General features: G+C 41.5%; 1 protein-coding gene across 2 annotated transcripts in view; it reads left to right on the forward strand.

The window, feature by feature from the left end:
- Nucleotides 1–574: 574 nt before the first annotated feature.
- socs5b (suppressor of cytokine signaling 5b) overlaps nt 575–22216 on the forward strand; it is a 30609-nt gene continuing 8967 nt past the window's right edge. For both annotated transcript variants that reach the window (XR_011474060.1, XM_023970022.3), the window contains exon 1: nt 575–1114. The gene's annotated coding sequence lies outside the window, so the exon portion shown is untranslated. The remainder of the gene's footprint in view (nt 1115–22216) is intronic.

Here is a 22216-nt window from a genome sequence, read left to right on the forward strand (position 1 = left end):
AGATGTTCGATGAGCAGGTGTCCACATACACTACATGACCAAAATTATTGATTGTAAAACAGTGTGAAACAGGCACAGCAGCTGGGCAGACACTTTCATTACAGTTATCATTAGGATAATGCACATTACTGTTTGAACAAACCATGGTTTTATCTGCCGACAAAATAGGATTTGATTGAGGTGAGTAGGTATAATGTACAGATCGTACCATTGCACAGCCAAGTGAAAAGGGTCGAAAAATGCGACTACGCTATGGTCGCAGACTGGAGCCCTGAATCAGTCAACTAAAGTCACCAGTAATATAGGATGTAAGAATATAGCATTTCTAGAGGCCTTCATCAATCAAATCAAAGTTAAATAGCATAGCCCATTGTTGAATGCATTGGTACAAAGTAAATTAAATAATTCAGGATTTGGCAGGTGGAACTATCCCAACATAATAACCTTTAAGGCAGAGAGCAGCCCAGTCTCTCATTAGCTGCTAAATTATCACGAGGAACTTCTTCGACCCAGGCCCCTCTAATATAACCTGCTGTTTGTCTCGAGCAAATTGACACGAATCAACCGAGACACCCGGGGCTCACAGCAGCCTCTCCACGTTTCCAAGTAAATGCCAACAGGCCACTACTTGATTTTCTACTCCGCTGTCATTGGCGAGATGCAGTGCCTGTCATGCTGGGCCACAGGCATGGACTTTCCCTGCAGTATCCACCATCAGAAGCTCGCTCTCGTCCTGCTTCCCCCATTGGAGTTCCATGTTGCCATTCTCTACCCGCCTGCAATCAACACTGAACGCCCCTTCTTTTCTCGGCTTTGCTTAGCGACGGCATTGGCTGTCAGGAACAGGAACGACCACCACGGCCGAAGAGAAGTGTCGGCCAAGAGACCGAACAGGATTTCTGACTTTTATGTATAATTTGAGTTTTTAATTAACATATACATTGTCTTATGTATTAGAAAGACCATTCAGAATGACATTGAAAAGCGCCCGCGTACGTTTTTGTGTTTCGTTCGACACCGTGGAGCTCAAGGGGGATATGTGCCTGACTTATCTTGATAGCCATTTTTTGCAGACAAAGAGAACTGTTGAGTAGTGTTTATAAAAGACAAAAGGGTAAGTTGAGAATATTAATAACCATGATTAATTACGGGATACATGTCATTTAGCTACTTTATGTCGCTAAATAACTGTACTGTATACGTCTGTCTGTGTAATTTGGTAACAGATTTGTTCATCCTGCTAGCTAATTAGCTAGCAGACCAACTCGATGTTGAAGCTCACGTTAGCATCCAGCTAGTTGACGTTAGCTAGACACCGTTATTTGTGAAATGCAGCCATTTTTTTGGAGGAAGGTGGTGATCTGTCGGTGAAGTTTTTTTGTTGCATAATGTTAACATTGATCTACGGAGGTATATTATCACAACTCCTACATCATGTCTAAAACATATCGCATTAGACAGATCCTTACTTACAGCCAGGTCATGATGCAATGCCAACTATTGTCAACGTCCAGTGGTAGCAGTAGCTAACTAGCTACTGTAGATAGTTAAACAGTTAACCAGTGCTGTCTGACCGATGATAGGCCTCGATTTGGCACATCGGTTTAAATGGCCCTATCTCATCTATCTCGCATGCAATGCTAAACTATTAGTTTATGATTGCCTAAATATTAGCATGTCAAATACTAATCTCACAACCTAGAAAATATTCAACAATTATGATGTTGTAAATTAGGCTAACGTTAGGTTGTTACGCTATAGCCTACCTCACCAATGCAGTGAATGATCCAAATTATAATAACGTTATAGCTGATGTCGTTCTGTGCAAGCACCATATCCTAATTAATGCTATTATGAAGTATTTCACTTCATGTTTATGTCAGAATAATTAATCCAGGAAAGTAGCCTACTGTAGTTGTGTCCATATCTGTGTCCCAGTATGTCTTCCACCGTTGGCATTGTCATGCAGTAACCTGAAACGTCTGATTTATTGTAGGGCTAGCCTATCCCAAGGCTATGTAGGCATATTATTTAAGATAAGAGAACTTGATTGTCAGTCAAGTTTGCACAGAATGGAAATGTGTCTTAGGCGATCTGGCTTACAGTAAAAGGGTAAAAGCAGACATTAAACATACACATTACACACACACTAAACATGTACATGTCAGTCCATCAGTCTAATTTAGGATTGTCACTACATTTGGAAGGATGTGTGCAGTGGGTGGGTGTTGTCGAAGACCTGGAGGGCTTTCCTTGTGATGATCTGTGTACACTTCTTGGAGTTGTGGCTCTTTCCTGCCCACTGTTTTGCTGGCCTGATTGACAAATTGTGTTAGTTTACTCCTGTTCCTGACTGAGAAATTCCAATTCCAGGAAGAGATGTTGAAAATGAGAACACTATCAGGTGTACACCATGATCAGTGTGTGTTTGCTTGCATTAACTTATTAGCTTCCTAAGTAGGAAGATACACTGACTTGCCTTTTTGTTAATGAGGTAATTTAAAATGTGACTTGTTCCACATCCCAGCCTTTCCGTGATGATGTGCTCAAAAGAGGGACTTGCGTTGTTCCCCAGCTTACCCTCCAAGCCACAGTTCTTTAGTCTTGGTGACATTGAGGTCAAGGAAGCTATTGTCAATCCCCTTCACAAGGCAGTCAATTAACTGGGAGTAGCTTGAGCTAGACTTGCCCTCCAAGCAAGCAACCAGAGCCATGTCGTCCGCATATTTGATGAGGTCGCTGTTGTTGCATGCCATTTCATTAGTGTATATGGAGAACAGGAGAGGTGACATGACACAACCTTGTGGGACGCCTGTGTTCAGGACAAGGTGGTTAGATAGGGTGCCTTTAAAAATGAAATAAAACATGTTTTATTGTCGTCTTTAAAGATCAGCTGCCACTAAAAAAACAAATTAGAAAACAGCCTGTGTGGCATCCAGGGTGGGAAATTACCAGCCAAATGCTGGTAGATGTTGGCATTGGATGTCAGAATGGATATTCTTACCAGAGACATTGGCAGGTGGTCATCACAGAGCATTTGGGAGTAGTTTTTCCCCCCCAAATGTGTTTGTGTCAGCTCTGGAAGAGAGAATCTCAATGCTACAGTGGTGAAAGTGGGGTGGGGTACAGCATAGGTTCAAACAAGAGAGAAAGATGTAGACCTTGCCTGCTGGAACAGGTATAGAACACACTCTGATATTCACTGTCTGTCCATGTTCTGTGTTGTTCTTTGAAATCAATTTCAAAACCATTCAATAAATGTCCTGTATGGTCCGATTCCCGGAGCCACCAATACGCAAAAATATATGCATGCAGGACTGTAACTCGCTTTGGATAAAAGCATCTGCTAAATGGCATATATTATTGTTTTAACATTACAATGCGTGCATGTGTTTTCTGTCATTTTATCCTCATAGTTTTTATTTGCGAGGGGGCTGGTAAAACATTTTAGTGGCTGGTAAAATTTGGGCATCCACCAGCCACTGTGTTAAGTTCATTTCCCACCCTGGTTGCGTCGATATGAGTCAGAAACATTTATTCTACTGTCAAAATTGACCACTAAGTGGATAGGATAATTTTGGTCATAGTCAATCTCGTCCATAAGAGTTTTGTGATACTTGTGGTCGTGACTGCATCACAACTTAAATGAAGGTTAGGTTTGTTTCAATCCAGCCCACAACTGGCAGCACACACATATTTGTTACACGCTTCATAGACAACAGGTGTATACTAACAGTGAAATGCTTACTTACGGGTCCTTTTCCAACAATGCAGAGTTAAAGATAAAACAAAAAAATTATAGAAATAGTGACACAGGGAATAAAGAGTAAAAAAAACATGACTTTATATAGGGAGTAGAAAATGTCATGGCTATATACAGGGAGTACCAGTACGAATCGATGTGCAGGGGTAGCTATGTACTGTACATTTACAGTTCCTTTAGAAAGTATTCATACCCCTTGACTTATTCCACATGGTGTTGTTACAGCCTGAATTCAAAATGGATTAAATGTGTTTTTTTCTTACCCATCTACACACAATAGCCCATAATGACAAAGTGAAGACATGTTTAAATTCACACTCCTGTGTCAATACTTTGTAGAATAATCTTTGGCGGCGATTACGGCTGTGAGTCTTTCTGGATAAGTCTGTTAAGAGATTCCACACCTGGATTGTGCAATATTTTGCCCATTTTTATATATACGTTTTTGTGTATGTAAATATGGCTGTCCTTGTTTGCCATCGGACGTCATTCAGCGATGTTCCTGTTTGCGGATTCATTAGTAAATATACAAGCAGGTCACACATTTGTCCTGTCTATGAAAGACTACAACTTGTGTTGAGCGGTGCTTTGTGCTCTGGCCCCCATCTCTCCCCCAAGGCAGACTTTTTTTTCTTCTTAAATTTTTATTTTTTTGATTATTATTATTATTATTTTTTTTACAAAGGAGGTGGAAACTAACAACAATCCTTTGGGCAAAACTGAAAGAACTGACCAGACGTAATTGCTTCAAGTAATTCCTCTCATCAACACGAATTTGACGATGGAGCTTCTATTAGCTACATGGTGACATTCAACCATACATGTTTCAACCGGAATATAGCGAATAGGATTCAAAGCTAAATCCAACTCTTTGTTAATGTTTGAAGCTCCTCTACAGCCGATGCTAGCACCAAGAAGGCAGATGACAAATGCGGTGCCCAGTTAAGTTATTTTTCCTTTAGTTTATCTACTTAAATCCATATTGTGTATTGCTGGCTAATATACTACTGTGTTACAGTGGGGGGAAATACAATTATTTGCTAACTTGGCTAGCTATCGAGGTAGCTAGCTAGCTAAGCTAGCTTGCTAAACAACTACCGGGATCCATATCTATGACAAAAAATAGAGGTTTTACAATCGGCGATCTTTTGTATCTCGATATGTAAAACCTCTTCTCCTTTTAGTCGTAGATATGGCTAGCTACATAAACAGCAAGCTATAACGTTACAACCAGCCACCTAAAGCTAGGTTTACCAGCAAACGTTAGCGCATGACTGGAGTTGACTAGCTAGTTAGCCACGCGCCTGCTAACTTGTTATGCGCCACGCCTCCCATTTGTAACTTGTTAGCAAACGTGTAACATCAGCAACTGTAAATAAATGACTAGCTAGCTAATTAACATGATTGACGAGGGTTGACATTGGTTATGACCTTTGATGCATTTCAATCTCACAAAATGATAGGCGTGACGTAAGATATCATTACAAACAGATGTAAATAAGTATTGCATATATCATACATTTACTACCAAACAGTGAGGAGAAACAATAATACAACAATTTACTGTTGTAAATTTCTGAAACTGAAGCTTGTTTTACTATAAAGATATTTGCCTAAGCATGCCTGATGGACATGGCTGTAGGTAGATACTGTCTACCTACCTACTTACCTACCTACCTAGGCTCATTTATACGGTCTGGTCACTGGGCAAAGTTTGAGGGTTATGCCATATTTATTTCTATTAGGCTAGATATTGTTGTACATGTAATCTTTATGCCTGTGCACATGTATGCATGTACAACTAGTCTACCCTAATGTTGATGTAATGCTGGCATGGTTCAACTGTTGTTCAAACTGTACAATATAATATAGTTGTTCTTGTTCTTTGTCCAACAGACAAAACAGTGTAGTGCCTGGGTTTCTTCCTGTAGTGGATTCCTTTGCCTGCGTGTGTCATTGTAGCAGAACTGTATCCCTGTTGAGGGATTAGACATTATGCTGGATTTCAAGCAGATTACTCATGAGGTGCTGAATGGCAATTTAATTATTACAACACTCCTCCCACAGCTTTACAAGTATTCCCTGAATTTACTGTATGTTTCTTTGGAATGGCAATTTCATCGGGGCAACCTCTCCCATCATCTGCTTAGCACCAGTTCTCTTAGCTACAGATTGTTACACCAGATAATGTGAATTAACCAAATATATTTTTGGTATCCGTTACTGGGAGTTACAAGATAGGTACTGTTTGGTGTAGCACAGTGAATTTGAGACCTACCTTAGCGATGCTGTCTTTGGCCTCGATTCGTGGAAACTGGTGTGTGGTAGGGACACCAGACAATAACGGATTACAAATGGAAAACCAGCCACATCGCGGACACCGACGGCTTGTTTCCGGACAAGCTAAACACCTCCTTCGCCGCTTTGAGAATAACACAGTGCCGAGGACAGTGGGCTCTCGTTCTCCGTGGCCAACATGGGTAAGACATTTAAGCGTGTTAACCCTTGCAAGGCAGACGGCATCCCTAGCCGTGTCCTCAGAGCATGCACAGACCAGCTGGCTGGAGTGTTTACGGACATATTCAATCTCTCCCTATCCCAGTCTGCTGTCCCCACTTGCTTCAAGTTGTCCACCATTGTTCCTGTACCCGAGAAAGCAAAAGGTAACTGAACTAAATGACTATCGTCCCCGTAGCACTCACTTTTGTCATCACAAAGTGCTTTGAGAGGCTAGTTAAGGATCGTACCACCTCTACCTTACCTGCCACCCTAGACGCACTTCAATTTGGATACCGCCCCAATAGATCCACAGACGATGAAATCGCCATCACACTGCACACTGCCCTATCCCATCTGGGCAAGAGGAATACCTTTTGTAAGAATGCTGTTCATTGACTACAGCTCAGCCTTCAACACCATAGTACCCTCCAAGCTCGGGTCTGAACCCCACCCTGTGCAACTGGGTCCTGGACTTCCTCTCCCTCAATGTCATCAAAACGAAGGAGCTGATTGTGGACTTCAGCAGACAGAGCACGCCCCCATACACGTTGACGGGGCCGCAGTGGAGGTGAAAAGCTTCAAGTTCCTCAGCGTACACATCACTGACAATCTGAAATGTTTCACCCAAACAGACAGTGTGGTGAAGGCGCAATAGCGCCTCTTCAACCTCAGGAGGCTAGGAGACCTCAGCATCACTCTCCTTGGTCAAATACCTCAGGATCACTCGCCAAGGAGACCTCTGGATCACTCTTCTTGGTCAAATAATCCTTACACAGCCTGGAGGTGTGTTGGGTCATTTGTCCTGTTGAAAAACAAATGATAGTCCCACTAAGCGCAAACCAGATGGGATGGCATATCGCTGCAGAATGCTGTGGTAGCCATGCTGGTTAAGTGTGCCTTGAGTTCTAAATAAATCACTGACAGTGTCACCAGCAAAGCACCATCACACCTCCTCATTCATGCTTCACAGTGGGAACCACACATGCGGATATCACCTACTCTGCATCTCACAAAGACACGGACGGCGGTTAGAACCAAATATCAATCATTTGGACTAATCACAGCAAAGGACAGATTTCCACTGGTCTAATGTCCATTGCTCGTGTTTCTTGGCCCAAGCAAGTCTCTTCTTATTAGTGTCCTTTTAGTAGTGGTTTATTTGCAACAATTTGACCATGAAGGCCTGATTTCAGGCAGTCTCCTCTGAACAGTTGATGTTGAGATGTGTCTGTTACTTGTACTCTAAAGCATTTATTTGGACTGTGATCTGAGGTGCAGTTAACTCAAATGAACTTATACTCTGCAATTCCGGGTCTTCCTTTCCGGTGGCAGTCCTCATGAGAGCCAGTTTCAATTTAGCTCTTGATGGTTTTTGCGACTGCACTTGAAGAAACGTTCAAAGTTCTTGAAATTTTCCGCATTGACTGACCTTCATGTTTCAAAGTAATGATGGACTGTCGTTTCTCTTTGCTTATTTAAGCTGTTCTTGCTATAATATGGACTTGGTCTTTTACCAAATAGGGCTATCTTCTGTATATCACCCCTACCTTGTCACAACACAACTGATTGGCTGAAATCCCGCTAACGGGATCGATATGACAACAGCCAGTGGAAGTGCAGGGCGCCAAATTCAAACAACAGAAATCTCATAATTAAAATTCCTCAAACATACAAGTATTTTACACCATTTTAAAGATAAACTTGTTGTTAATCCCACCACAGTGTCCAATTTCAAAAAGGCTTTACGACGAAAGCACACCAAACGATTATGTTAGGTCAGCAACTAGTCACAGAAAAACAGGAGTCACAAAAAGCAGAAAGAGATAAAATTAATCACTAACCTTTGATGATCTTCATCAGATGACACTCATAGGACTTCATGTTACACAATACATGTATGTTGTGTTCGATAAAGTTCATATTTATATCCAAAAATCTCAGTTTACATTGGCGCGTTATGTTCAGTAATGTTTTGCTTCCAAAACAGCCGGTGATTTTGCAGAGAGCCACATCAATTTACAGAAATACTCATCATAAATGTTGATGAAAATACAAGTGTTATACATGGGATTATAGATACACTTCTCCTTAACTTCTTTGGGGTAGGGGGCAGTATTTTCACGTCCGGATGAAAAGCATGCCCAGAGTAAACGGCCTGCTACAAAGCCATAAAAGCTAGAATATGCATATTATTAGTAGAATTGGATAGGAAACACTCTGAAGTTTCTAAAACTGTTTGAATGATGTCTGTGAGTATAACAGAAATCATATGGCAGGCAAAAACCTGAGAAAAATCCAACCAGGAAGTGGGAAATCTGAGGTTGGTCGATTTTCAACTCAGCTCCTATTGAAGATACAGTGGGATATTGGTAATGTTGCACTTCCTAAGGCTTCCACTAGATGTCAACAGTCTTTAGAACCTTGTCTGATGCCTCTACTGTGAAGTGGGGCCGAATGAGAGGGGATTGAGTAAGGTCTACTATGACCTGAACATGCGCATTCATGTGAGAGCGAGCTCTGTTCCATCGCACTTCTGAAGACAAAGGAATTCTCCGGTTGGAACATTATTGAAGAATTATGTTAAACATCCTAAAGATTGATTCAATACTTCATTTGTCATGTTTTTACGGACTGTAATATAACTTTTTAACCGTTTCGTTCGTACTTTCCCCTGAACTTGAACGCGCGTCGTGAGTTTGGAAAGTGTACTGAACGCTAGAACAACAAGGATTAATTTGGACATAAATGATGGACATTATCGAACAAAACAAACATTTATTGTGGAACTGGGATTCCTGGGAGTGCATTCTGATGAAGATCATCAAAGATAAGTGAATGTTTATAATGTTATTTCTGACTTCTGTTGACTGCACAATATGGTGGATATATTTGTGTCTTGATTGGGCTCTTAGCGCCGACCTCAGATTATTGCATGGTTTGCTTTTTCTGTAAAGCTTTTGATGGCGCAAAAGCCATGACAAGGAGACAGTGGAGTGGTAACGCATGTGCAAGCAGTTGCTCCCGACGCCACTTGGGTACACTGCAGCATCCACCGAGAGGCTCTTGCTGTCAAGGGAATGCCTGACAGCTTGAAAGACATTTTGGACACTACAGTGAAAAATGGTTAGCGTTGTTAAAGCAGGGCCCCTGAATTCTGGTATTTTCTGCATTATGCAATGATATGGGCAGCGACCATGTAACGCTTTTAAAACATACAGAAGTGCGCTGGTTATCAAGGGGCAAAGTATTGACACGTTTTTTTTTTTAAATTGAGAGACGAGCTTAAAGTTCTCTTTACAGACCATTTTCACTTGTCTGACCGTGGTTTGGCTAGCGCAGTTTCTATTGCGCACGTGATGTGGTTTTCGAAATGAATGGCAACTGGATTGACGCAGATAATCATAATTCTGTCAGGTAGGCATAGTCTACTTTGTCGTTAACTTTTAATTGCCATTCCATATACCCAAAAACAGTTAGGCTGTCATTAGCATCGCTATGGCTACACAGTGGTAAAGAGAGAGGCCCTATGCACACCGCACACAGCAGGACTAGACATTCAGGTAAATTTGCCAGTGGCACACTTGGCCAGTGCCAAATGAAAGCTACAGGCCCAAATGGAGGGGGGGAATACTGCCCCGGGTCAAGATCTGACAGGAAAGCGAATGATGTGTGCAAAATTTCAATAGCAGGAAATGTTGTCTTTCATTTGCGGGCTGAGCAAGTAGCTTATACAGGGTTCATACAGACATTGGCAAGTCAAATTTCAGGAGTTTAACAAGCACTTATAATTTTCAAGGACCTACATTTTATATTGAATTGTTGTAATAGCCTATAGAACCCCCCCACCACCCCCACAAATGCACGCAGAAAAGTATGCATTATCACTTTACGAATAATGCATTTTTTTATAGGCCTATTCAATGGTATTATGTGTTGACATTCACAATATTTTTACATTCTAAAATGTGTCCGAATAATGTGGGCATTGCTTGATTCAATGGACGGCATGTTCCTCACACAAACACACTGATGAAGTCTGTCCATGTGGTAGCTAGTAGGCATCCAGATTTTCATATCGTCATACTGTCCTAATATCATCCTGGGATTTACGGGTTTTACCAGCATAGCTAGTTAGTTTTACCAGCATTGCTAAAAACGCAAGAAAAGCCCATTGTGTTACTAAATTGTCACAAACAAATAGCGAACACATAGACGCTGTTAGCTAAATGCTAACGAGCGAGAGCGAACATAAATATGATTTATTTATTATTATTAACCTTTATTTAACTAGGCAAGTCAGTTAAGAATAAATACTTTTTTTTACAGTGACGGCCTAGCCAAACCCTAACCCGGATGACGCTGAGCCAATTGTGCGCCACCCTATAGAACTCCCAATCATGGCCAGTTGTGATACAGCCTGGAATTGAACCTGGGTCTGTAGTGACGCCTCTAGCACTGAAACGCAGTGCCTTAGACCGCTGCGCCACTTGGGAGCAAAGTCTGGCAAATCGAGCTTGTGAAGTTATACAAGCATAGCTAGTACCTACCGAATGTCATTTTCGGTGAGTGTGGACATTTTATGAGCGAAAGTGAATGAGAGAAATGAACAAAGTTGTGATGCATACTTTTCTGAAGGAAGCGCAGCATTTGTACATGGAGCAGAGGGGAGTAAACTCATGGAAAACAGACAGAAAAACGCTGCACACTGCCGCTCATGCTCCCAGGTGATATTTATTTACAACGGTTCGACCCTTAGGTCTTCATCAGGCATCCGTATCCCAGGTGGGGGTGGACGGTCCTATATATAGGGGCACTTCCTGAAACAGGAGGTAAAAAATGTATAACATAGTTTCACAGTATTAACATTCAATGTATCAAAATATATGATCATACACAGAGAATGTGATCAATATTTATAGTAATATACATACAATATTCAATTAGGATAAAAACACAATTCAGACTTATTGAAACTATAAAAACAGTTTCAAGTCAAACTCCTCGTTAAGGCCAAGAGGAGTCGGTGTTCAGCCTGTGGATCCAGAAAGATTCCCTTTGAAGAAGTTTCCTCTCAATGTCCCCTCCCCTGCGTGACATCTTGACCATTTCTATTTCAATGTATCTCAGAGAAGTAATAGGATGTCCAGCTTGTACAAAATGAGCAGCCACCAGATTTTTTTGTATCATCTGTTTTGTATGTTGCTGCGGTGCTCACTGATCTGTGTCTTAAGGCTTCTATGGGTTTTCCCTATGTAGGACATTTCAACATGTAAATAACATTGGTGGACATGCAAGTAATCAAGCCCTTGATCTTAAATCTTTGTCCTGTGCGTGTTGGGTAAATGAGTTACATTTGTACGTAAAGCTTCATTGAGCACATTGGCCACATTTGTAATTACCCTCTGGAACTTTTTTCAGATTTAACCACAATATCTCTCACGTTTGGAGATATTTTAAAAACCATACGTGGGGGATATTGAAAAATGTGTTTCAATTGTGGGTCAGTATCAATAATATACCAGTGCTTCCTGATAATGTCCTTAAATGCCTTCCCCAATGGTGTGTATTGGGTAAAGCATGATGGGACATGTTCTGCTTTTACTTTTGGTTATAGGCTTTCCAACTGTGTTAGTCCTTCAAAACGATCATTGGCATGTTTTACACAATTGTCTTTGTACCCCCTTTCCTTAAACCTTTGTTTGAGGTCCGTTGTCTGTTTCAGATAAGAAGCATCAGAGCTGCATATTCTTCCGATACGACTGAATTGACTTCTAGGGAGACTTTTAGTAAGTGGACATGGATGAAAGCTGTTACCTCTAAGGAGGGTATTTCTGTCCTTATGTTACAGATAACTCATCCAGGTCTCTTTGACTTCTGGCAGAAAGCCATTATAAGACGGCCGATGGCAAACATTTAGTAGTGAATTGCATACAAGTGTAACTTCATCACCTCGTGTGCCGCACAACAGAGACTCGCCAAAATTATATAGAACGTTATGGACTCACCAGTTCCTGCTTTCTTCCGTTGTGCTATTTACAAACAAACACGTGACTGGCTCGACTGTTCCAGGGAACTACAGTAAGCTTCATAATGTGAAATGAACGCAATCTGCTTAATCTCCTAACGTATTGCATAAGTTGACTGCAGTTATTAACTTAAGTAGCTACAAATATTCAAATGTATTGAAAAGCTTCAGAAGTACACTACTGTTCAAAAGTTTGGGGGCACTTAGAAATGTCCTTGTTTTCCATGAAAACATACATGAAATTAGTTGCAAAATGAATAGGAAATATAGTCAAGACGTTGACAAGGTTCTAAAAAATGATTTTGAATTTAAATAATAATTGTATCCTTCAAACTTTGCTTTCGTCTAAGAATCCTCCCTTTTTACCCTGTACAAATCTCCCACTTTATCACCACCAAAGCACCCCCAGACCATCACATTGCCTCCACCATGCTTGACAGATGGTGTCAAGCACTCCTCCAGCATATTTAAATTTTTTCTGCGTCTCACAAATGTTCTTCTTTGTGATCCGAACACCTCAAACTTCGTTTGTCCATAACACTTTTTTCCAATCTTCCTCTGTCCAGTGTCTGTGTTCTTTTGCCCCTCTTAATCTTTTATTTTTATTGGCCAGTCTGAGATATGGCCTTTTCTTTGCAACTCTGCCTAGAACGCCAGCATCCCGAAGTCGCCTCTTCACCGTTGACGTTGAGACTTGTGTTTTGCGGGTACTATTTAATGAAGCTGCCAATTGAGGCGTCTGTTTCTCAAACGAGACACTCTAATGTACTTGTCCTCTTGCTCAGTTGTGCACCGAGGCCTCCCACTCTTCTTTCAATTCTGGTTAGAGCCAGTTTGCGCTGTTCTGTGAAGGGAGTAGTACACAGCATTGCACGAGATCTTCAGTTTCTTGGCAATTTCTCACATGGAATAGCCTTAATTTCTCAGAACAAGAATAGACTGACGAGTTTCAGAAGAAAGGTCTTTGTTTCTGGCCATTTTCAGCCTGTAATCTAACCCACAGTTGCTGATGCTCCAGATACTCAACTAGTCTAAAGGCCAGTTTTATTGCTTCTTTAATCAGAACAACAGTTTTCAGCTGTGCTAACATAATTGCAAAAGGGTTTTCTAATGATCAATTAGCCTTTTAAAATGATCAACTTGGATTAGCTAACACAACGTGCCATTGGGACACAGGAGTGAAGGTTGCTGATAATGGGCCTCTGTATGACTACGTAGATATTCCATAACAAGTCTGCCATTTCCAGCTACAATAGTCATTTACAACATTAACAATGTCTACACTGCATTTCTGATCAATTTGACGTTATTTTAATGGAGAAAAAAAAAAGCTTTTCTTTCAAAAATGAGGACATTCCTAAGTGACCTCAACGTTTGAACGGTAGTGTAGTTTTTTTTTTAAATGTATTTTATTTGAGCCCCTTTTTCGATCTTGTCTCATCGCTGCAACTTCCCAACAGGCTCGGGAGGCGAAGGTCGAGTCATGCATTGTCTGAAACATGACCCGTCAAACCGCGCTTCTTAACACCCGCCTAACCCGGAAGCCATCCGCACCAATGGGGAGGCAACATCGTTCAACTGACGACCAAGGTCAGCCTGCAGGCCCGCCACAAGGAGTTGCTAGAACGCGATGAGCTTTGCAATCCCCCCGTGTAAGAGTAGAATACCCTGGTCTAGTCAATGTTAGCTAGCTGCGCTTATGATGCTATTGTTGTAGAAAGCCCTTGTTGATACTAGGCAGATGGCCACAGCTATATAACTAGCTAGCAAGATGATTTAAAAAAAACTATGCTAAACTAAAGTATAAATGCAACATGAAACAATTTCAAAGATTTTACTGAGTTTCAGTTCATAGAAGGAAATTTGTCAATTTAAATAAATTCATTAGGCCCTAATCTATGGATTTCACATGACTGGGCAGCCATGGGTAAGTCTGGGAGGGCATAGGCCCACACACTTGGGAGCCAGGTTCACCCACTGGGGAGCCAGGCCTAGACAATCAGAATGAGTTTTCCCCCACAAAAAGGCTTTATTACAGACAGAAATGCTCCTCAGCACCCCCACTCCCCCTCAGACAATCCCGCAGGTGAAGAAGCCGGATGTGGAGGTCCTGGGCTGGCGTGGTAACACGTGTTCTGCGGTTGGAAGGCTGGTTGGATGTACTGTCAAATTCTCTAAAACAACATTGGAGGTGGCTTATGGTAGAGAAATTAACATTAATTTCTCTGGAAAAAACTGGAAAATTTCTGGGATCTTTTATTTCAGCTCATGAAATATAGGACCAACACTTTACATGTTATATTTAATTCACTCTTAATAATCACATACAGCCCATAGATACATTTTTATCTAGCTGACTAACGTTAGCTAAATGGTTAGCATGATTCGCAAGCTAGGTAAAGTAAAGACACTGCATTGACTCTCGACAGCCAGCTATAGGCAGCTGCTTCATGAAAACGGATCCATTGTGATTTAATAATTATGTTACTAGCTACAGTGGCCAGATAGCTAGCTTGGTAAAGCATTTAGTGTTGTGTGCATTGCTGTACTTACCACCCCATTCATTTCATATGAAGTTTGTGACTGCCTTGCTCAGTTAGCAAGCAAGTAAATGTTAGCTAGTGTTACAACTAGCTAGCTAGCAAGCTGAAATTGCAAGTAGAAACGGCAGGCTCCTCCGTATGCTCCAGGTACATATTTTGTACTAGCAAGAGATGGAATGGCCTCTTGTGATAGACTGCAGATAAGCGCTTATCAGCAGCTGGTGTGTTTCATGCTTTTAGATCAACATCAAATAAATAAATAAAATATATCTGATATTAAGCCTTTCTCATAACTCTGGTTAAACAAGTAGGCCTAACTAACCTAAAAGTTCTGTTCTGTGAGTGCCTTGAACAGAACAGACCCGCCATGGCTTTTGGCCATCCCACAGGACTTTCTAAAAGCAACGCACCAAAAATATCTAATTTACTCTGGTCTGGGCAGAGAGAAGGCTTCCTCCCATAATCTTGTCCACTCTCGAACCCTCCCTTAGATCACTGGGATCCCCAGAGAATGGGTGTGTTAAGCAGAAGTAGCCCAGTTCTGTTTCATTGCAGCCAGGGTTTTCTATGGGTAAGAGTTGCACTTATTGTCAGTTTAGGCTAGTTGATTATACGTGCAGTGAATAGTAACCAGATAAGCACAGTGCACCAGCATCTAGTAGGCCTCACTTGCTAGATGCACTTTTGACTGTTTTCGATAATCTTCCAGATTTGTTTATTTATTCGATAGCATGCCTACACTAATTGTAGCAAGGTCAAGATGGGTCAGACATCCCTAAAATATAGTTTTGGCACATTATTCATTGGGAAGTTCTGGTCGTGGCTGCTGTTTACTGCTGGTAATTTCTATGTGAAAGGACCAATGAGCACCAACATGTCTAGTTCATAGGAGCATGTCAAATGAAAGCTAAGAGTCCATTTTTTACAGCCATTTTCCATCCTAAAAATTAGGAATAAGCAAAGGCTGTGATTTCTGGTCAAACAGATGGGTCTTAGAAAACATCTACCAGAAAAAGTCTTAACAGGTATTAGAAATACATCAAAACACAATGTTGAAGTAATATCAACACTTATATTTAGTTTGAGAGATTGTTCTGCCTTCTGTAAATTTAAACACCCACACCAGTAGAAATCCACCTTTTCGAGCTGAAAGACAGTGGCTAGAGCTTACCCTTGATGTTGCACAATGATGTAAGTGAATAAGTCATCGTCTTAGTCAAAGTATGATGTATTTGGGCTTTAAGTGCCAAATCCAAATGTGTGACTTCGGATGTTTCCGTGAGTCTTTACGTGTCTTTTCCTATGAGATGACGTGCAAATTCTTTTCAGCCTATGTTTCGTTTCAGGGCTGGGTTTTATTTAACTCTTACCATCCACCAGCATGGCAATCTTTATTAATCAGAAACACCTGCTGTAAAGTTCTTCCTATTCGCGAGTTGTCCGAGAACCAAACAGCTTTTCTTTGTAGCCTACACTTGTGCTTCCACTAGATAAAACAGCCTCTGAGTCAAAATTGGCTATATCGTACAAATTCATGAAAACAAACATTTTCTTTTTGATCCTAATTTAAGGTTCGGGTTAGGCTAAGGTGCATTCATCTTAAGATAGCTAGGTGGGACAACCACATATTACAGGCATAGAAATATATATTTTTCTCAATAATGTAGCTGTCAGTAGAGTCAGAGCTAGAAGGGGGGGGGGGTTGGGTTTCAAGTGTAAGTGTGGGTTAAGGGGTTCTATTTTTTTATTTAATTGTATAAAACAAATTGTATTACATTTTGGGGTTTGGGGGGGTCGAGGTGAGGAGGAAGAATTTTTTTAAATACTGTTTGAAGAGGTAGGGTTTCAGATGGTTTTGGAAGATGAGCAGGGACTCTGCTGTCCTAGTTTCAGGGGGAAGCTGGTTCCACCATTGGGGTGCTAGGACAGAGAAGAGCTTGGACTTGGCTGAGCAGGAGCTGCCCTCCCATAGGGGTGGGAGGGCCAAGAGACCTGAGGACTGCTCAGATTGGGGTGTAGGGTTTGAGCATAGCCTGAAGGTATTGACGCATCCGTGTTTATAATTGTTGTTATTTCCCTGCTACATGTGAAAATCACCACAACATTCCCACCCCCAATTCCTGTATGTATTAGCAGCCTGCGTCAGTCTTCGAGGTGGAACCTTAACTTCTTACGGCTGAGATCCCGTTAACAGGAATTTGAATGGGTCATGTTATAGCTGATACCCCATTCTTTCAGCAGACATCATAGAATCTTAATTCGGTGCAGTTATTTAAGAGTTTTTGGAAAACGTGGACACATTAACTGAGGGAGATTTTACTGAAATTCTGTTACCAAACTTTGCAACTGCACAGTTCTTCCAAGTAAATGTATTTTTGTACATTTTTCAGTGTAAATTGTTCAAAGTTGACATTGTGCATAGAGTTGTATGGTTTGTTAAACTGAACTCAATCAGGTGTTTTTGGCACACATGTTAAGTGAAGAATCTGAGTCTCAGCACAATTCCGTTTACCGTGGAATTGACCTGCTCTCTGAAGTAGCATGACCCATCCATAATGGTGCTCTGTGGGCTGTTATTGGTGTGTATTATGTGAAATTGGATTGCTTAGTCATTTGGCAAAGCTGGAATTGCAGATGGCTGCAGTTTTAGTTGTGTTAAGAGGGCGATTGTTGTGGCGTTGATTGTGCTTTGTTGTCACCTCTCTCAATAGGTTGCTCTCTGCAACCCTCTCTCCCCTTCTCATCTCTCTCTTGCGGAACTTAGGCTTGTATCTTGTTAGCTTTGCGTTGATTTGCACTGAGATGCGGCACAGGCACGGTACACAGGGAGGTGTGCATATAGACCTACCAATAGGGATCTTTTTATACACAGGATGGATGCAGATTAGCTAACTGACCCCATACCAAACACTGGCAGCACTCGTCATTTTTACCTGGTCACTCGCTCCGTGTTAGCCTAACGACAGCAGCATATAGGCTACCCTGTTTAGGAGCATTAAGCAGATAAAGGTCATACTACTCTTTAGGCCTTTAAAACTATTCGACCACATTACATTATGGTGGCAGTGTATGTAGCCGAGGCCTCATCCTATTTCCTAGTTCCCACCGGCTTCATATCGTTCTGAAACACTCCTCATTACATGTTACACCTCTGCTATGTTGGATGAATGGACAGGCTAATGTCCTTCTGATGTTTTGAAAAACTTTGCCTACATTTGATTGTGATTTTAAAGGTTATGTGGCGGGCAGTGCGTGCAGATACCAAAATTCAGATTTGTTACCAGCCCAACATAACCACCGTTAAAGTTGCACAATCACAATATTAATTTCTGTGTAAAACACCACATGGGTTAGCTGTTCTTGGGCACGATTAACATTTTATTTTTTTTATGTTGGAATGTAAATCCTCAAATGACTCTTGTCTTGTAAACTAACCTTTGTTTTTTCATGGACGTGATTAGACTTCGTAAGGATAAAATCCGCCAACCCACATGGAAAAACATGGCCCCCCTTAGAAAGTTTGGATGTTGCTTCACATTACCAACCAGTCCATTTGGAGGGAAAGACAAAAGGAAAAGGAGGGTGTGCCCCTTTCTCCTGTTAAGTGCATTTGCTGAAAGCTGCATTGTCCAGTAGACTGGGCAGTTCTTTTTTTTACCACAACCTTGTTTGTTTGTGAAAGGCCTAACCGTTCCCAATCAGTCTGTGTATGGAATTGAACTAGGCCCACACATGCAAACCCAGTACTCTGCACAGATTAGCTCACACAAAAGGTTACACATGCACGTATGTTCTTAGTTAGTCTTGCTTTGAGTGGGATGATTCTTACCTTTTTTGTAGATTGCTTTGCGTTGGACTGTTATAATGGTAGTAATAGAGGCCATATCTCTGATATTACTATGTGAGGGAATTTCTGTGCATATCTGAACCTAGCGTGTAAGTGAATGGCTTTGCTGTTTGAATCTTAGACTAAGTCCTTATATCAAGTCTGTCAAAGCTGGATAGTTTTTTTTAATGAATTGTACACTATAGGCTAGTGAGTTTTTCAGTAAATCTTGTGAGAACCGATGATGGATAGGTTGCCGTAATTGCAAATGCCTGTTAACTTAAGCTTTTGACCACTAAGTTATGATAACATGGTTGAGGGTGAATGGGGCCTCAAGGTCCATGTCTTGAAGGAGGGAAGGGAGATGCCGTGTAAAGTCCGTAAGTTCTTGTGGAGAGAGCGGAAGTGGCACCACCCCTTGAGAGAATAGAGGGAACACCTCCAACCCAACACACAATACACCCCCACTCGCACTCTTATCCACGACTTAGTCGGGACGGGAGACTGACTGTAACACTAGATCAATTACAAAGAAAGAATGAGGGATGTCACACCCAGGCCCCCTGCTCCAATCTTGGCTGTTTACAGCTACAGTTCAAGGAGGAATGTCCTGTTTGAAACTCCCTCATCCCTCCCTCCCCCTCACTATTTAGCCTGCCATGAGCAACCTTATGAGTTAGGCCTATGATCATTACACACTGTTCACTGTTGATTCTCTCCCCCCACGTAGTGACGGGTGTGTATTTGTGTGATCATTGTTAGTAGTAGGGATGGGCATGAGTAATGGAGTACTCGAACGGACGTCAAAGCTCGATCTTTAACCAGAGATCACATTTTTTTGAAATACTGTGAAACTATTTGATGGAATGTGTTTTGTGGCTGCCCGGCAAGTAAAATTTTATCTTGAAGACCACTTTTAATATGCTTTGACTCAAGTGTTCCATTTCTACATGTGTATTTCCGGGGCACAACAGAAAATAAACCAAGCCAAGCATCACACTGTTCTACTCTCTAAGGTCCCTTTCCCCTCTGTGTCTCATTCACTCAATTGCGTTCCGTCCGCTCCCTCCACACACATGTGCTGAGTGCGCACAAAAGCACCCCTTAGGCCTACAGAAATAAATGCCTATAAAATCGTATCTACTGGCCCTGCCGAGTGGCGCAGCGTTCTTAGGCACTGCATCGCATTGCTAGAGGCGTTGGTACAGACCCAGGTTCATTCCCGGGCTGGGCCACAACCTGCCGTGGAAGGGAGTCCCATAGGTGGTGCCCAATTTGCCCAGCGTTGTCCGGGTTAGGGCAGGGTGTGGCCGGTGGCGCTTTACTTGGCTCATTGCGCTCTAACGACACCTTGTGGCGGGCCGTGTGCCTGCAGGCTGACCTCGGTCGCCAGTTGAACTGTGTTTCCTCCGACACATTGGTGCGGCTGGCTTCCGGGTTAAGCTGTTGGTTGTCAAGGAGCGCGGTTAGGCGGGTCATGTTTCGGAGGACGCATAACTCCACCTTTGCCTCTCCCGAGCCCGTTGGGGAGTTGCAGCAATGAGACGATCGACTACAGTTTTATCACAAATGATTGAAGTAGGAAAATATGTGTTCCAACAACGAGCTGCAGTTTTGGAATAATTGAGTCCCGTCTATTTTCCACTTAAGCTACTTTGCGAACTGCTAGTGCCAATTAGAATTGGTTAGGAGGGCTGTCCCCGACCCAACAAAAATATTGGTTGACCGACAGTCGTCTGTTCTTTTGACCAATCAATTTGTCAATTTTAAATTGTGTATTTTTCCATATACAGTACCAGTCAAAAGTTTGGACACACCTACTCATTCAAGGGTTTTTCTTTATTTTTGACTATTTTCTACATTGTAGAATAATAGTGAAGACATAACTATGAAATAACACATATGGAATCATGTAGTAACCCAAAAAGTGTTAAACAAATCAAAATATATTTCAAGTAACCACCCTTTGTCTTGATGACAGCTTTGCACACTCTTGGCATTCTTTCAACCAGCTTCATTAGGTAGTCACCTGGAATACATTTCAATTAACAGGTGTCCCTTCTTAAAAGTTAATTTGTGGAATTTCTTTCCTCAATGCGTTTGAGCCAATCAGTTGTGTTGTGACAAGGTAGGGGTGGTATACAGAAGATAGCCCTATTTGGTCAAAGACCAAATTCATATTCTGGCAAGAGCAGCTCAAATTAGCAAAGAGAAACAACATCATTACTTTAAGACATGAAGGTCAGTCAATCCGGAAAATGTCAAGAACTTTGAACCTTTCAAGTGCAGTGGCAAAAACCATCAAGCGCTATGATGAACCTCTCATGAGGACCGCCACAGGAAAGGAAGACCCAGAGTTACCTCTGCTGCAGAGGATAAGTTCATTAGAGTTACCAGCCTCAGAAATTGCAGCCCAAATAAATGCTTCAGAGTTCAAGTGTGTTTTTAATAAAATCAACTATATGTATTGAGCTTGTCGTGTGCTTTAAGGACACTGCTTGATTAAATAAGACACATATGACCCGAGGGAGCCAGAGATCAAACAAGCAGAAGGGGAAGAAACGTAACCTGACCCAGCCATCGTCCCACTCCTGCTAGCTTTTGCAGATTCTGCCATTACTCTCCTGAAGTGGCCAGTAATAGGCTACACGAGGAGTCTGCAAACTTTTTCATGTGGAATGCCAATTTATCTTACCATTTCTACCGCTCTGCGTGCCAGTTATGATTTTCAAATGCACTTTTTCGTGGAACATTTTTTAATTACATTTATAATAACGTCTTCGTATCTCATTGTCATGTGGTTAAATCAAAATTCTATCAAAATCTTAATGAAAATGATATAAACCTAAAAAGTAACTTCCATTGCCTACTATGTAAAAATAGCCTACATAAAGCCAACAAATAAAAACATTGCAGCCTGCAGGTAGAAAATATCCTTATTTAAAAACAAATATCCTATAAATCACATTGGCTACTGCATGGCCTGTCTGCAACCAACTTGAAATATTGTATCAACTATTAACTTGGGTCTGAACTCCAAGTTTCCCGGGCCAGTGAGCTCTGGACAGAAACAATTGTAGGCTATTTGTGCAAGGGATAAGAAGTAAACGGGTAGGCATATTTTATGAAGTTTCCACTGGATCAGAGCATGACATTTTTCCCTTTCACGCTGAGTGGTTATCGAAAAGGAGAGGGCTGTAAAGATATTTAGAATATCTAAAATACTACTACTTCTAGCAAATGCATATATCACGAGAGTTATGTTTGCTGCGTCTTCTACCAAACATGACATACTAGTCATATCTCGTGCCTCTCTGTATTTTAGAATACATGACGCTATGCAGTCATTTTGTCATGACCACCTCTGACCACTTGACTTAGGACAATTGGACACATCATTCCCCTAATTGTGCTCCATCTTGGTCCAGTCATTATTGTAAAAGAGCGTCTGTTGTCAGTGATTTACCTGGTTAAATTAAGGCAACATTTTAAGAAGAAAAAAGTCCTTGGTAAAAATAGATTTAAAAGATAGCCTAATGTTAAGAGAAATCATCTGGTTT

Source organism: Salvelinus sp. IW2-2015, linkage group LG25 (genome assembly GCF_002910315.2).
Source record: "Salvelinus sp. IW2-2015 linkage group LG25, ASM291031v2, whole genome shotgun sequence".
Taxonomy (NCBI): domain Eukaryota; kingdom Metazoa; phylum Chordata; class Actinopteri; order Salmoniformes; family Salmonidae; genus Salvelinus; species Salvelinus sp. IW2-2015.